This window comes from Andrena cerasifolii, chromosome 7, assembly GCF_050908995.1.
Source record: "Andrena cerasifolii isolate SP2316 chromosome 7, iyAndCera1_principal, whole genome shotgun sequence".
NCBI classification, from domain to species: domain Eukaryota; kingdom Metazoa; phylum Arthropoda; class Insecta; order Hymenoptera; family Andrenidae; genus Andrena; species Andrena cerasifolii.
This window is the reverse complement of record NC_135124.1, coordinates 5988739-6005223: the sequence shown is the minus strand read 5'-3', so window position 1 is coordinate 6005223 and position 16485 is coordinate 5988739. Positions and strand designations below refer to the sequence as shown.

Here is a 16485-nt window from a genome sequence, read left to right as displayed (position 1 = left end):
AACGATTCTTTGGGAATTTATTTCAGAAAGTACGTGCTTATTTTTATGCAAAGTTTTTTTTATTCAGACGAGGGACACTTTAAGAGGTTATTATATTATGTTTTGGTATAAAACTGTTTAGTTGTTGCAAAATTACAAGTGATTTCCCGGAAGCTGTTTTTAGAAATACGTTTCGCGGCGACCAACATTATTCGGAACTGACTTATCTGAAATAAAAAAACGAAGAAGATTTGGTTAGTACAATAGTGTATCTAGTCTTCAATCGTTCCGTTTTATAAAATATTAATCTGGGACAAAATGGCGGATGTTAAAGTGAAATGATCGATTTTCGTAGAAAAACATTAATTTTTCATTCTTAAAATAAACACTATGCATTGGAGAAACAAATGCTTCGATTAAAGACTAGATTTGAATGTCTGGAAGAAACCTAGAAAGTTTTCGAAAGATTAGTGGAGGGGTTTTTGAGAAATCGTGGTCACCGCAACTGAAAGACCCATTTCGGGAAATCAGTTGTAATTTTGTAATAAATAAATACTTTTACACCAAAATATGAAATGTGCACTTTCTGATATAAATTTCGAAAGAATCCTTCTACATCTTGACTGCGAGTAACCCCTTAAGGGGGTAGGTTACCCTTGACAGCCCTAAAACAGATCTTTTTTCAAACGCAAATTGTGAAATGATAAATGACAGTATAGAGAACGTTTTTTTTTTCTAGTTTTAACCGTTATTCTATGAGTTTTAACACAGAAAAGTCCAAATATTTCTATGCACATAAAAGTTGTGAGTAAAAACGTAAAAGCATGTACGCGGTGCATCGTTTGATGGTGAACATAAAATCTCGAAAACCGCTCCAACGATTTGGATGAAAATTTAATGAGAAATGCAGAAAACCATTCCCTACGACGTGTCGGAGCAGATTTTCGTGATAAATTCTTAAAAAAAGATAAAAAATATTTTTCATGCAAGAAATCGATAAAATCGTATTTTTCAACATAAAAATTGTATTATTTTTTTCCGAAAATCTGCTTCCGTCACATCGCAGGGAATGGTTTTCTGCATCTCTCATTAAATTTTCATCCAAATCGTTGGAGCGGTTTTCGAGAATTTATGTTCACCATCAAACGGTGCACCGCGTACACGCCTTTACGTTTTTACTCACAACTTTTAAGTGCACACAGATATTTGGACTTTTCTTTTTTTTTGTGTTAAAGCTCATAGAATAACGATTAAAACTAGATAAAAAACGTTCTCTCTACTGTTATTTATCACTTTACAATTTGCGTTTGAAAAAAGGCCTGTTTTAGGACTATCGGGGGTAACCTACCCCCTTGAGTCTCTTTCCCGTCGAGCTATTTCATTTCGAGATTCGGGAGAATTACTTATACGAATTACCTATATCTGTAATTTTCACACGTATAGGTAATTAGGTAATTGGGGCTCACACTTACAGCTTTCCACTTAAATGAAAATGATGTCCACTTGAATAGGTGGATGTAATTGATAACACTGATAACAGTCTTTCTCGACGCTCGTACATTACTTCACTGCATTGAATGTGTAAAATTGGAAAACGTAGCTTGTTTTATCAAGCTTTTGGCTAATGTAGGGTAAATGTCCCAATTACTGCCACTTCATTTATTTTACTTAATAAACACGCAACGTATAAATAATAGTGTAAAAAAAAATTTATCACAAAATTGGGACTGTTTTTCTTATTATTACAGTACACTTATTATACGTCTATTCTTTATACGTTACATTTTTTTAAAGTGAAATAAATAAAGTGGCAGTAATAGGGACACTGACAGCAAATGGGACATATACCCTATATAAGTAATATTCAGGTGCTAGGCTTAGTGATTATTGAATAGACAAGTATATCTGCATTTTAGACAAGTATATCTGCATTTTAGATTCTACCATCTACTATCCAGTAGATATCCAATTTCCCTTATACTTATACTGTGTATTTAATTGCAACTGAATCGTGAATGGACTCCTTACTACAATCTGGTCTATTAGTTTTCCCGATGGTTTGTCACGCGGCAACGGTGTTAATTCGGCTGCGTTACATGCTCGAACAGCTTGATCGCGTTTATCCGGTTGAATGGCGATTATTCGGTTTACTGTAACCGCATCAAATCTTCGAGAACTTCCGGTATAATGAACCGATAATATTCCGACTACGGCATTCGGCCTTCCCTGTTCATTTCGTGTACCGATTCCACCCTCGTTAACATCGAGCCCTTGTTTCCGTTTAAATGGCCCGCCCGTGTCCTTTGTGCTTGTATCGGTACCAGCGCACTTTCTCGCATTTGCATAAGGTACAGGCAAACGTTTGCAATGGGTGTTGCAGATCACAGAGTTCAAATTCTAGAGGAGCTCGCACCACGAAAAGTGTAAATCATCTTTCGAACACCTGATTACAATTTTACGAGATTTCAAATAATTCTACAGAAAAAGTAATATTATATTAAATACACGAAGCACAAGAACACTACAAGTATATATTCTTAAAAAAAAAAATTAGAAACAGGCTGCTAGGCAACGAAAGGGAAGATAATACTGAGACTCTCAATATTCGCAACACAGACATTGCACTATGGAACCTTGCAAATCATTATTCTTACATTTTCTACTCTACGAGTCACATACATATATCCTCCCCGCGGATGCACCCTGCGACTGAACATGTTCCCACAAAATGAACGACTTCCTTGAGACTACCCAAGACCAGAGCATTTTAGACCAAGGAGTAGGGAAGCTTCTTTCACTCCTCAGAATTTCGCAGAAGCTCTAGCATTGTTATCCAGGCATTCGTCAATCCGTTGACACGCTCAAAGTGATATTTCACTGGTTTGAAGCTACTGGAAGCAGCTTATTCTTCCCTTATTGAGCAGTTGGGCTCCCCTAGTTACGCCGACTTCCTTGAAGAGGCGTCCCAATATTTCCTATAGCTACATCGTGTCGCGGCACTGATAACGCTCACGAGGGAATCCGCGCTGGTTTCGCTCGTGCACGATCATGTTTATACATCTCATTGGCACGGTGCGTTAACGCGGTAGAGCACCGCGCACCTATCCGCCGCGTGTGCACTTTGCGCAGTTAGGCTAACAGGGTTACGTAGTTTCCTGGCGCGGGAGACAGTAACTATTCCGTTTAATTTGATTACCCTACGCCTATCTGCCACCGCGTGTAACACCTACTAATAGCTAATTTGCAACTGCATTAGTTAGTTAAATATGCCGGCGTATCGTGCGCGGCTAATCAGGGCGGAATTGCGTGAGCGGCGACCGCCACCAGCTTCGCCGATGATCGTGCGGTCGGTGAAATTATCGTATCCCCAATTGTTTCGTTGGGAGGTCTGTGCGGCAACCCCTCCTGGATGCCGGTCACTCGGTTTCTTGGTGATTTTGTGGGGTATTGGAAGCTCGATGGGGACACGTCTCTATCTTTAAGCGATAGTATCCTGGTACTTCAATACTCTGGGGTTCTGGTAGTCTCTGTTCTCGTATTCTATACCTTGGATACTCGAATATTGTAATAGTCTAAGATGTTACTGGAATATTGTATCATTGAAAGATCGCGATTCGATATTTCAAGCCTTCAAGATTTTACTTCGCCGTCTATAATCGAGCGACTTTCGGATATGTATGCATAACTTCCAAGAAACAATAGTTTTTTCAGTGAAACTTTTTTTATAAGTAGTTCATAATACTATGTAAAGATAGTAAAAAAACGAGAAATATTCATCAAGCCGTTGACTTGTAAAAAAATCCACAAAGTGTACACATTTTCCGAGGGTTCAAACGGGTATACCCCCTTAATACTCTAAAAAGCCTCAATTCTGTGGTTTCTCAGTACCCAATAGCTCCATTGTCTAGTTTCTCAATACCTTAATGCCTCAATACTCTTTCCCCCCAATTTTGCAGTGCCTCGATACTCCAACATCCGAATTCTCCAGTGTCTCAATGCTCCCATTTTCTACTATTCCAATTTCCCAACGATTTAATATTAGGCTGTCCCAATTCTTCAATACTGTAATATAATACTCCAGTAGCATAGTACCCTATAGTAAGAGTGCTCTACTGCCCCAACACCGACCTAACAGAAAATCCCAATGCCCTAATACTATTAATTCCTTCAAAAGAGCAGGAATTAAAATGTCTGCAATATATTCGGTTAGAGTTATCAAGTGCGATTAATAATGGACAGCATTCTTGTTCCCAACCCCAAAGATCTTTAATTCCCGGCGATGGCGTAGCACTAAACGTATATTTCCTGGCAGGCGAATGAATAGTGCCGTTCTTTATGATCAAAGGGAGATAAATTTCCTGCGGCATAATAAATAACTTCCTCGTACCAAACGGGACGAAATAGCTCCATTGCCTATCAGGAATTCCCGGAAATTGTTGGAAGCCAGTCTTTTTTAAAACGGCAACTTTAATATTCTTTCCGTATAACCGTCCCGTAACACATCCCTTTGATTCCGTGGAATTTGTTACTTTGAAAAACACACATCTTTGTGGCAGCCCGCGTTTATTTCGTATTCATGGGAAAATTAATCTGAATGCAATTTCCTGTATCCGCGACGAGGGAAAAAAGGAGACACGTCGCGTGCATTCGCTGCGAACCTCTTGCAAACGGTTCCTGCTTGTGCAAGGGTTATTAAAAATCATAGGGTATAAAATAAATCGAGAACGGTATTACATGAACGGCAATACAGCTCAATCTTTTCTGAGAATTGACACTTGCTGTTTTATTCAATTGGAATCAGTCAGAATGTTTATTCATTGTTTCCATTCGTAGAATACCTGCGAGGATATAAATATTCATAGATACTCGGATAATTTTCGACATGTACCCTTAATATCATTTCCGAAAATGGAAACACAGGTGCATTCAGCGTCAAAAATTCATCTCCCTCAAATTATACACGAAACTACGTCTACTTCCGCAATTCTACCTAAAACGGAGCACGAAACATCGCTTAACTATTCTATCAAAATTCAACAAAGAACTCGAACGACATTTAATTTTCAGTAGAACATTCATACATAAGCGCTTCGAATAAGGTAGGATGGGGCTAAAAGTCCGGCAGATTGAAAATAAATATTTTATTACTAGTTTTCATAATAAGATGGCCAAAGTAAGAAAGAAATGATGCAAAAGTCTTTAAATAGTGTTTTTGTTTTAGTTGACCGATTTTTTTTTTAGTTTTTAGTTCAAAGTGAGCCTCTGACTTATATTTGTATTCTTTGTTAAAAAAGCCATGCTTTCCTTTCAATATTGTATACCAAAAAGAATTGGAAAAAACAGAAAATAACAATATCAACAAACAAACTCCGCGAACGTAAAACAGAATAGTTATAATTTCTCAAAATAACGCCAGATATCTCTAGATTGTTAGTACCAAATTTTACATAGGTTTATACGAAAAAACGGGACTTCTAGCCCCACCCTACCCTACATCAAACACCTGTGCCTACAACGAAGTGATATCCACCCTACGTCTCCAAGGACAGCCTTCAATTTTCACCTAATTTTCGCATTCGTTGACAGTTACAATATCAACGATATTCCCACAGAACGATTAAAACGAGCCAACCACCTCCAACCCCCCACGGGTGACGCACAGAAGAAGCAAAAATCATTCTGTATAAAGAAGAACGTCCCCGTGGCTCGCAATATCCTTTCGCGGGGTCGTATTTCCCTGGCGTTTGAGCGTCTGTGGCCAGGATTTACAACAGAATTGCATCGAAGGTGCCGCGAGTCGACGGCTCGGCGGAGAGCAATAAAAATGTAGGAAGGTAAAAAAAGAAGGGCAGATAAGGAAACGGGCGGGTCGAGCTCTTAGGAAGCTACGGCTTATTAAAGTGGAAGTTCGCCGCGCTTTTTGAACTCGTTCCCGCTCGTGCCGCGACGACAGCTTCGCTTGAACTTTTTTCAAGAAGCAAGACGTAACTCGCGAGACCAATAATACGCCCTTAATCTTTTTTCCTCCGCCGTGTCCTCGTCACGCCCCCCCATCCAACCCCGCGTTGCGTACCGCGCCACTGTCAGAAAAGTTCTAAGCGCGGACGGGAACTGCTCGCCTACAGGAATGCTTTATTGCATTCGAGAGACCTCGATGTTATTAATGTTTCGACGTGCTATTTGGTCGCTTTGCTCTATTCCCATCGGTGGTATTAATGGGGTTGTCTGACGCTTTCGATGGTGCCCCCTGGGGGGAAATAATAATTTTAAGAGGAACCGTGGGTCGTTTGATTCTTCGTGTGCTTTCCTTCTGTTCTGGATATGCTTTATAGGGATTTAATTGGATTGTTTATTTGGTGGCAAAGTGGTCGCGTAAGGTATGGGAAGCAGCTGTAGGAGAATAGGATTTTTGAGACTGTAAAGGGTTCACTTCACGCGGTCTGAGATTAATATTTTGACAACAGTAGTGTTGGTACCATTCTTTTTGTGGGAAGGGTTGAGGTAGATTTAGCATTTAGCAGCGCAACAGAAAATTTCAGATACTTTATTGGGCAGGAAAGTTTTGTATTTCTAAGTTAACGGTGCTCGAAGTTCCAGGTGCAGTTTTACTGTACAATGGAAGGAAATGTTGAAGGGAATTACACGACGGTGGAAAGTTAGCTGGGGAAATTATCAGCAGAAGTGGTGGAATTTTCTAAATATTAATGAAGGAACTTTAATAGGTATTTAGTTTCTTATCTTCTGCGTGAAGAAGGACGAAGAGAATGGCTAACAGGAACTCCCCTTCGAGCTATGAAGTTAAATATGTAAATTCCCAATGTTCCCTCTGTCGTAATCTACTTATAATTCGAAAAATTTACGCCTATTCCTGGAATAATACAGATTCTTCTGATATCTCGTGTAACTAAGTAGGTATTCATTGAAATTAACCAATGAAAAAATTATATCGAAATACTACTTACAGTTAGAAAAATACCCGCGCTTCGCTTCGGTAGAATAATTAATAGGAATTACTTTTATATCTATTTTCTCAAGTAATTTTTTATGTATCTAATTTCGGTAAAGTATCCTTTGTATAACGAACATTTATATACCTGTGTATATGTTCATTCACACCTACTATGTAAAAATTAAGACGCCCCAATTCAATGTACACTTACAAGGGGACCTTCAGGACTGGCAAACTCAGAAATTGCTTATACTCAGTGTACGTGAAGGTCTTCACTCGGACTTTAATGAACTTCGTTTTTAAGCTAAAACCATCGACATCGAATTGGGTCGAAGAGATTTTAAAGAATCCATGAAAACACATTTTACCCCTTTTCACCCCCTAGGGTGATTAGGGTAAAATCTTGAAATTTGTTTCTAGGCATTTGTGTGGGTAACGTTTGCATGTAGAAATCAAGTTGATATCTAATCGGGCCTAAGAAATATTGAGAATTCCCTGAAAGCACATTTTACCCGTTTTCACCCCCTTAGGGACGGGATTTTCAAAAATCCTTTCTTAGTGGGTGCCTACGCTATAAAAACAATGTACGACTGACTGAAATTTGAAAGGTACATTGTTTTTATAGCGTAGACACCCACTAAGAAAGGATTTTTTAAAATATATATATTCAAAAATATTATTTCTAAATATTTATAAATTTGTAGTGTACTGAAGTATATTCCTAGAATAATTGTTAATAATAGACTAATTTTTGTTTCTTTTAAGTTATTGTTTAGTATGGCGTAGTGTCTTCATATGATTGTGATATATATATATATGTCAGTACCAAAGTTGAATACAAAAAGAGAAACCTCTTTAAGGTAATTCCTAACCAACTGTGTTAGTCAAAGTTGGGTAATAAACGATAAATATAAAGTAGTATAATACTATAGAAATAATAATAATAATTTTTAACATCGTGTATATATATTTTAAAAAGTAACCCCCTTTTCCGACTCTGCCATATGCCACTGTGTTAAAATGCATCAACTTTAACTAACAATTTCTCGATAACTATGTGGTAAATCGATTTTAAACTTTGTACAAGGGTTTCTTGTATTCGGAATTAGTTTTGAACGAAATCTAAAAGAATTCTTGAATTTAGTGGAATATTCATGAACTACCTTAAGAGTAAAATGTTTGAAGATTATTGCAAGTGACTAGTAAGAAACAGTGCTTTTTGGAAACTGTGCGGAAGAACTTCTGAATCGCAATCCCCTGGCCCCGGCTGCTTAAACCACGTCAGGCTCTTTGTGGTAAAATTGTTGTACGCCACCTTTTCAGAACTTGAACTTCAATTCGACTTTTCCGCGCGCTTATCGCGCACCTTGAATCGATTGACTTTTTTCCATGTTTTCTAGGAACAGGGGAAAGCTCGAAAAACCAATAGCACGCCTTTAATCTTTTTCTTCTATGAGAAGAAAGTTTCGAACGAACACCTCTAGTCACTCGACTAACATCCTTTATTCCATTTGAACAGTTGTTCGCTTGAAAAACTAATTTTCACAATGCCTTTGGCATTTAGAAAAAAAAAAAGAATTAAGAACCCAGTCTTCCCGTGACAGAGAGCTAGGTTTCATGGTAATTCAGCATAACATGTTCCTCTGATGGTTTAAAATATACAATTTGGTGTACATTATAGTATTGAGTGGACCTTGCCAAAGAAATTACGGAAACATTGAAATACGTGGCTCGTGTGTGCAGGGCAATCTGTGACTAGAGAAAACGCTGAAAAATCTATCTTTCTGTCTTTCGCGAGGACAAAGCTTTTAATTACGGTTTTCTTCCGCTTAACGACGGCGAGGAAGGGCTAGCCGAGGGACAAACACAAAAGCTTTGCGAACACAGTTCACGCTCCCTATCAGGTGTATTTAAATTCGGTTAACGTTGTTACTGCAGATAACGGGGCTTTAATTGATAACGATAATACGCGTTAAAATCCACATTAACTACATTAAACGCTATTGTATTCGATTAACGCTGAACCGAATTTAATCCCCGCCCATTTTAAGTGATTAAAGCACGTCGCTATCAGTCTTGCATAACCATATGCGATTTAATTATTGTTATTACTCGTCGGCATTTTATAATGCAAATATTATACGGTGGTACACTGGCGAGTTTGCTGTGAACGATGGGAGCAATTATTTCGCACAATCCGCACGTCCAGAATTTGACAAATCTATTCTGCTGTACGTCAGATTATAATTATATTGATTATTCTATATTCGAGGATATTATTATCTCCGAAAAGAATATTAATCTGACTAATAATCCTATGAAAACAGTTATAAAATATTTATTCTAATTTCTTAAAACATTAACTACGAATAGGTACATATATACACTACCTATTAATTAAATTAATTGTATGTTGGTGTAGAATTTTTATCAAGTTGAAAACTTACGTTATTGAAAAAATATATTAGTGATACATTTCCACTGAATACATTTAAAATAAAATTTGCATTGTAATATATAGTCCGCTAGGAGAACTCTAAACGCTTATCCTTCTAATCTCGAATTTTGGAAGTCGACAGTGCAGCCGATTCCAGTTAGAAATAAAAACGGCGAGTAACAAGGATCAGACGAAATGCTGCCCCAGATGCAAACTTAATACATCGCCCTATTTTGAACTCATCGTTAATTGTCCGATACAAGAAACTGAGACAATCCCCTGGGTGTATTGCGCTCGGTTTCGTATCACAGCTCGCGAGGGAATTGCAATCCCGCGCAATATCTTCCGCCAGCTTTCTTTGAGCATCGCGGACATTATCGTCCTCCAAACTCGAGCAATTCGGAGCTTCTGGGAATCCCACTGTTCGATGACATTCCATCCCTGGAATAGCATTTGCGACGCTGCGCAATGACCACTTCGCGTTTACTGAGCGATAAGGAAAGGCTGTTTGCTTCGTGAAATACTAATTGTATACTAATACAGATTTTTTGCTTCTCGATCTTCGCAAGATCTTCGAAACTCGATTTCGGAGAAATTTATTTAAAAAATATTTGATAGCGTAGAAGGTACTTTAATAGTTTCTACGTTGCTCTCAATGCGAGTCTCTATTATATTTTCTTCGTAGTTTCAAGTATTATATTTCCAGTGCAGCATCTTCCACACATGAGCTTCCCCGAGATGTTTTCCTCGAAGTAATGGGGTAGGTAGCTTACTGTAAGCCAAAAGAATAGGAAAATTCATACAAGTTCTTCTGTGTTTCGTCGTTGCGGGGAACTTGGAAAGTATTAGTTATTATTTCTATGGATGCTGAAAGCGCTGTTACGAAATTCTCGCAACTTACTGTCGAGGCACTGGTAGCAAGGGGGGAACTGTGGATCGTAAATTTTTTAATTTCATCATCGTTGCCAGCCTTGAAGGAGGCACGAAACGAATGCTAGGGTGAAAGTTTCGCGTTTTGTGTTTTGTGCGCTCGTTGCACTTTTCTTGATTGGAAACAACTTGACTCAGCACACCCTCGGAATTCTTAGCACGCTCGTTGATTCTGTTTCATTTACCCCTCGATACGTGACTTTCTCTACTCTTCAGCGCGACGAACTTATTCTATGAAATTCGATACTGAGTGGACCGAGATCCATGGTACAGTGAAAGAACATGGTGATTCTATGGCTTCTAATAAATAAATAAGGAAAGGTACGCCTTCAAGGAACACGACTTTCAACATGAATCTTAATTGCCAGTCGAGCTTTCGGATAAAATAAATGAAAGAATTTACTCTGTTCAGGGGGGAGCCCTATTTAGGACGCTAAGAATAAGGTGATTTTTGGGATTTTTTTTCTAGGAAACTGTTGGTCGGATCTTTTCCAAACTTTCAGGGTATTTTAGTTCACATTCAAACAACAAAAATTAATTTTTTGGGTACAAAATGGTGGGTAGAAATGGAGATATATGAACTCGTTCGTAGGTCCTCGCCGCCGGAGTTGCAAATTTGCGATTATGTTGGAGGCCCCAATTCTTCCCTGAAACAAAAAAAAACAAGTGTTTTCTTATTTCTCGTGTAATTACATTGTCGATGGACCTAGAAAATTATAAATAAATTAAATTCAACCACTCTTTTTCCATAAATAGTAAGTACGAAATATCTTGTGGCAGAATCGTAACTTTTTCTTTGAAGTCCCACCAACTTGCCAACTTTTAATTTTATTTTCGTTTGTTAGGTACATCGACAATGTAATTATACTAGAATTAAGAAAATCATGTGTTTTTTTATTTTTTGGGGCCTCCAACAAAATCGCAAATTCGCAACTCGGGCGCGCGAGTCCCTACGAACATGTTCATATATCTCCATTTCTGCCGATCACTTTCTAACGAAAAAATTAATTTTTACTGTTCGAATGTGAACTAAAATACCCTGAAAGTTTGAAAAAGATCCGACCATCAGTTTCTTAGAAAAAAATTCCCAAGCATCGCCTTATTCCTAGCGTCCTAAATAGGGCCCCCCTTAAAGAAAGTCTCTATCATGTGACCACACTAGGAAAATTTATTCTATCATTTCAACACATCTTGTATAAATTCAAATGCAAAACCTCAGAAACTTGTATCAATATTTAAAAGCGACAACTATTCAAATTAATATGTATACTAAATTTTCAATAGTTACCTACACATAGATTCACATATTAACGTTCGTTCGTCCACATTATGCGTGTATTCTTATGTTTCGCATTAAAAGTATGGATCAAGTGATGCCAATCTAGGTACATACTAATTAAGAAGCAAAAGCAAGACAGTGACTTTCACAATTAGTTATTCTTCTCACTTTGTGTGAGCAAACCTGCGAGTGACGTTATATCGTAAAGACTTAAGGAATCCTTTATATTTCGCTGCGATATCATATCGAGCGCCGCCCCTGCCGCTTTTTCGTCGGAAAGAAACCGTACAAGGGAATTTGCACGTAAATCAGAGCGGTTCGCTCGCGCTCTGTTTGCTCCGAGTAGCTCGAATCAATGCTGTCGCAGACGGTCCCGTCGAAATCGTTTTTCCCCTCTGTCATATCGACTGGCCCCGCTCGTTGATAATTCGATCGACGATCTAATTCGAAGAAACGGGGATGCTGCGGGAACGCCGTTTGCTCATAACCGAATCACGCGGCTCGCTGATCTTATTCGAACCCGACCGGGTTTCTTACTTTTATCGCGTCGGGGGAAACGATATGACGTTTCAGGGAAACGTCCGACGGAAAATGCTGTTTGAATGCGATCGTCCAACCGACCCAGACGAAACGTCTGACTTTTAATTCGCGTGGGACGTGCTCGTCGGGGTTTTCTTGGTTTGGCCGGATAATAGAAAACTTCCATCCCATGAATACCTACGTACTTGGCGCGCGGGACTAATGTTCTTCATCCTGGCTGATTGAAAGGTGCAGGAAATATTGGTCACTGAAAGGGAAGTGCGAGGAAGTGAGGTGTGACGGAATTTTGGAGAATGCAACGCTGTAAGTGCGGATAGTAGGTGATAATTTTATTTGCTTGGATCAGCGGGGACGGAATGGTATCTATTAAGGGGACTAGGCAGTACGGTGAGTCAATTTGATGGGTAAATTTAAAATTTTTGAAAATTTTAAAATGACTAGTGACAAAGTAATGCTGTTTTTAATCCTGAATCTGAAATTATCTTGAGAAATTGATTTGAGTGAGGTATAGCTACTTTAAATCACAGTTGAAAAAAGTGAAAATTAAGTAAGATTTAACTACAAACTACATATTCATGTACTGCTTAAAGTGAGACTTGCTTAAATAAAAGCATGAAGATGAAAATAAAAATATGTGGAAATTAGTGTTTATTACATTCACATGAAAATATATGGAAATGTGTATTTATTACAAAATGAATTTTATGTAATTTTAGCAACTGATCTGGCTATAAGTCATTTATGTAGTAAATTTAATGCTATTTAACAAAGTCCACCAAAGAAGCGATATCTTGTTAGCTTCTGTTGCGATTCATAAGCTCAATTATTAATTTTTCTAAAATAATTTTCGTATGTTTCTATAATTTCAAATGAAATTCCAACTAGGCAAATCATGCATTACACAAAATTTAAAGGTAGTGGTTAATTTTAAACCTGAAATTGTACCGTTTTTTCCTCTAGTCGTTTTTAAAATTGAAACATTGAAAAAATTGACACATCCTACTAGACAGTCGTTTTTAGAGAGAAAGAGACTCTGTCCTTTATTTATTTGTAAAAAACTGAAAGCAAATCCAGATGTATCCTTTTACCCAATGTTTATTACTACCATACAGATTGAATAAAAATTGGTAAGAAATATATATCTGCTTTAAAAATGGCGCTGCAGACGGGTGAACATTTAAACTTTTTCCGTCGTGCTGCCTTAATATCGGTCTTAAAATGTGACGTAATCCGATTTCAAAGGTGGGATTCTTGTTTGTTGGGTTCATAGTTTCCAGGCAAACCTATAAAAACAAAAATTGAATCAAAATTATGCGATTGGTGGCTGAAAAAACGGCGATTTTTTTTTTAGAAAAATTCGTTCTTGTTTGCGCGCTACTAAAATCCGGTGACTTTTTAATTTTTTTTATGAAAATCTCGAATTTTTACGGACCATATCAGAGGTTTGCCCGGACATGGCACATGTTTTACACATCCTGTAATTTTTTCCATGCCGATCCGAACCTCCATTCGTTCGCAATCAGGAAAAAAATGAAGAGAAAAAATATTCGAGAAAAACGCGTTTAAAGTTTCTGGGCAAAGGCAACGCTATAGGTTGCCGCTTGACGTTTTTAGCTGCCAAATCTACAGTTTAGCGAATTTTACTATAAACCAAGCGGGATTTTATTCAGAAAATATAGAACTTTCGCAAAATGCAATAAAAAATCAATTTTTCGAATGCCTAATCCCCTTCAGGGATTCCTATTTCTGAAGGGTTCTATGGGGTTTCTATGGATTTCTGTGACGCATAAAATTGTAGAGGTACCTATGTCTTTTTATTTGGAAACGAGCAAAACATCGTTGAATGTATAATTTGAATATTCTCTTTAATGCAAGAATTCTTGCAGGATTGGAGTGATGTAAGAGACTGTGGTTAGCGGATTTTCGTCTCACGATTGCCTGATTGCCACCATGAACCGCAATTACCTACTGGCAATTTCCATATATTTCGTTGAAACGCGAATAACAGCCGGCTAATTATGGTAACTCGAGCAATTATCCTCCACGTAATCAGACCGCGCTAATTGCCATTTTTAACTGCTGATAATTCCTTAACACGGAGGAAGGAAAAAATTGTCAGAATTTCGCGGATGAATAATTGCAGCCGATCCATATAACGAGTGCCGCAATTAATTTTAATGCTAATTTGTAATAACTGGAAGTTGAAGGACGCATGCGGGGCTCATACACGTAACTACATTTTTTTTTTCAAATATGAAAAAATTCCTGCACGAAAAAATTTACGGTTAATTAACTGCGCGCAGCGACTTATATTTGATGATTTACGGCGAATATTAGTGGAATTATATAATAAAGAGTGATTAATGCGAGAAAGAAATACAAATTGTATAGAATTTAAAAAAAAAATCGGTTAATTTTGTATCATTCTAAAATACTAACATATTGTTTATAATTGTCTCAGTATAACTCGTGACAGATCATTAACAAAGTACAAACGAAGTCCTTTCATGGCTACCGTAATAAATACCTTCGAGAGGCTGCATCTATTTATTCCAGAGATAAATATCATAACACAAAAACATTCATTGACTTGCAAAAATATAATTTAAGAATTCTAGTCGAAGCTTCTAAACTCCACCCTAATGTCTGCTTTATCATTTAAAGGAATCCAGTTAGGGAGGTCTATTCGTGATTTTAAGAAATGTCTCTTATCATTAGCAACAGAAAAAATGATCGCATTCCATTGCTGATTAAATTGGAAAAGACAGTTGAATGAGTAAAATAACGTTGATGAGCAGAATGCGTCACGAACGTCCGTACCAAACCACTATAATTAGTTATGTCCATGGCTGCTATTGTAGGCGTGTCCGTGGACGATGGGAATAAGTCCTACGGGCATTTCAATTTGAATCGAACGCTCGACCATTCATACCCGCCTCCTCGTTGGACGGAACGACCCCCTGGAAAATTTATATTCTCTCGCGCAACTTGTCCCTTGGAAATAACAGGGTGGAAAACAGCGCGTCGCTGCAAACACTGACCCACACCACTGCGCTGCGCTGGCGCAAAAAAGCGGCGAAAAATCGGCAACCATCTCGTCTATTATTCATACCTTTATTGATGTCTGTTCTACGCTGCACGTCATGCTGGTCCTTTTTTTTTTGCAATAGAATTTCGAACCTAGGCATCTTTTATACATATTCACTTAAAAATATGTTTTCATTTCTTTGACCGGGTACTTGGAGGCTTTCATTCTTTAATCTTTGATTGGGTTCGTCAGTGTTAGGTTTCGAGGTTGAATTCTAATTTCAACTATACTAATTTCTTGCCTTCGTTCTCCACATTCTCCTGCGCAGCTGTGTAAAATTTTTAAAACTTTCGTAATTTAAGTGGTTATATTATTGAAGAGTAAACTGGTTAGTAGAACTCACAAAAACAGACAGTAGCGCTGTCAGGGAACTAGACAGTCGAATGCTCGAAAATCCAGTATTTTTTGCAACGTAATTACTAGGAGACGAACGCAAGCACATTCTTTTCCTTTTACACAATGTTTTATTACTATTGTGTAGAGTAAACAAATATTATTTTCATCTCAAAAACTAACTTTTACACTTAATCCTGAGCTCCACTCCAAAAAAGGAACATATTTCGAACATACTGTAAAAATTTCAAGTCGATCCGAACCTTGGGTTTTTCGCAATCGGGGCAAAATCATAGAAAAACGCCTACACATCAGACGATTGTAGCGCCGTCATATACGTGCATACATTATCCACAAAAAAAATTATTACAGTTTATAGTATTAACAAACATTACCCAAAACTACTAGTCACAAGCTGTATTCATCTCCTTGTAATTAATTTGCAAAAAAATACTTGATATTCGATTGGTTTGACTGCCTAATCCCCTTAAGGGGTCTTTCCACTGTGGCGCCCTGATAAAGTACCGCTGCTTGGAACTTTTTTTTGTCTCAAAGAGAACGTGTTTATGAAATTCAAGTTTTACCTATTTATTAATAGGTACTTTGAGAATACAAAATTATTTTTTTTCATATTTTTTTAATGCTTGCTTGCGCCAAAATAAGTGGGTGTAATATGCGCTGTAAAATAAAAGACGCCCCCACTGCGTGGTCGATTTTAGAGGAACCGTGTGTCTGAAACAAAAAAGAACAATAGCTTTCTAATCTGTATGACTGTCGCTATGGCAGGGACTAAGATTAATTTGATTGATGAAGAAATAACAAAATGGCAGACATCCAAAGTTGAACTATCGAACTTAGCTAAATTTTGTAATCATTCCGCGACGTAAAAGATGAGAAAAATCAACAAAAATGTGTGATTCTAGTTCGTGCCATAGCGACAGTCATGTTGA

The 16485-nt window shown here is 37.7% G+C and overlaps 1 protein-coding gene across 1 annotated transcript in view; it reads left to right on the top strand.

The window, feature by feature from the left end:
- The window catches only part of LOC143371496 (uncharacterized), a 609947-nt gene that overhangs the window by 554611 nt on the left and 38851 nt on the right, over positions 1-16485 (top strand). The window lies entirely within an intron of this gene.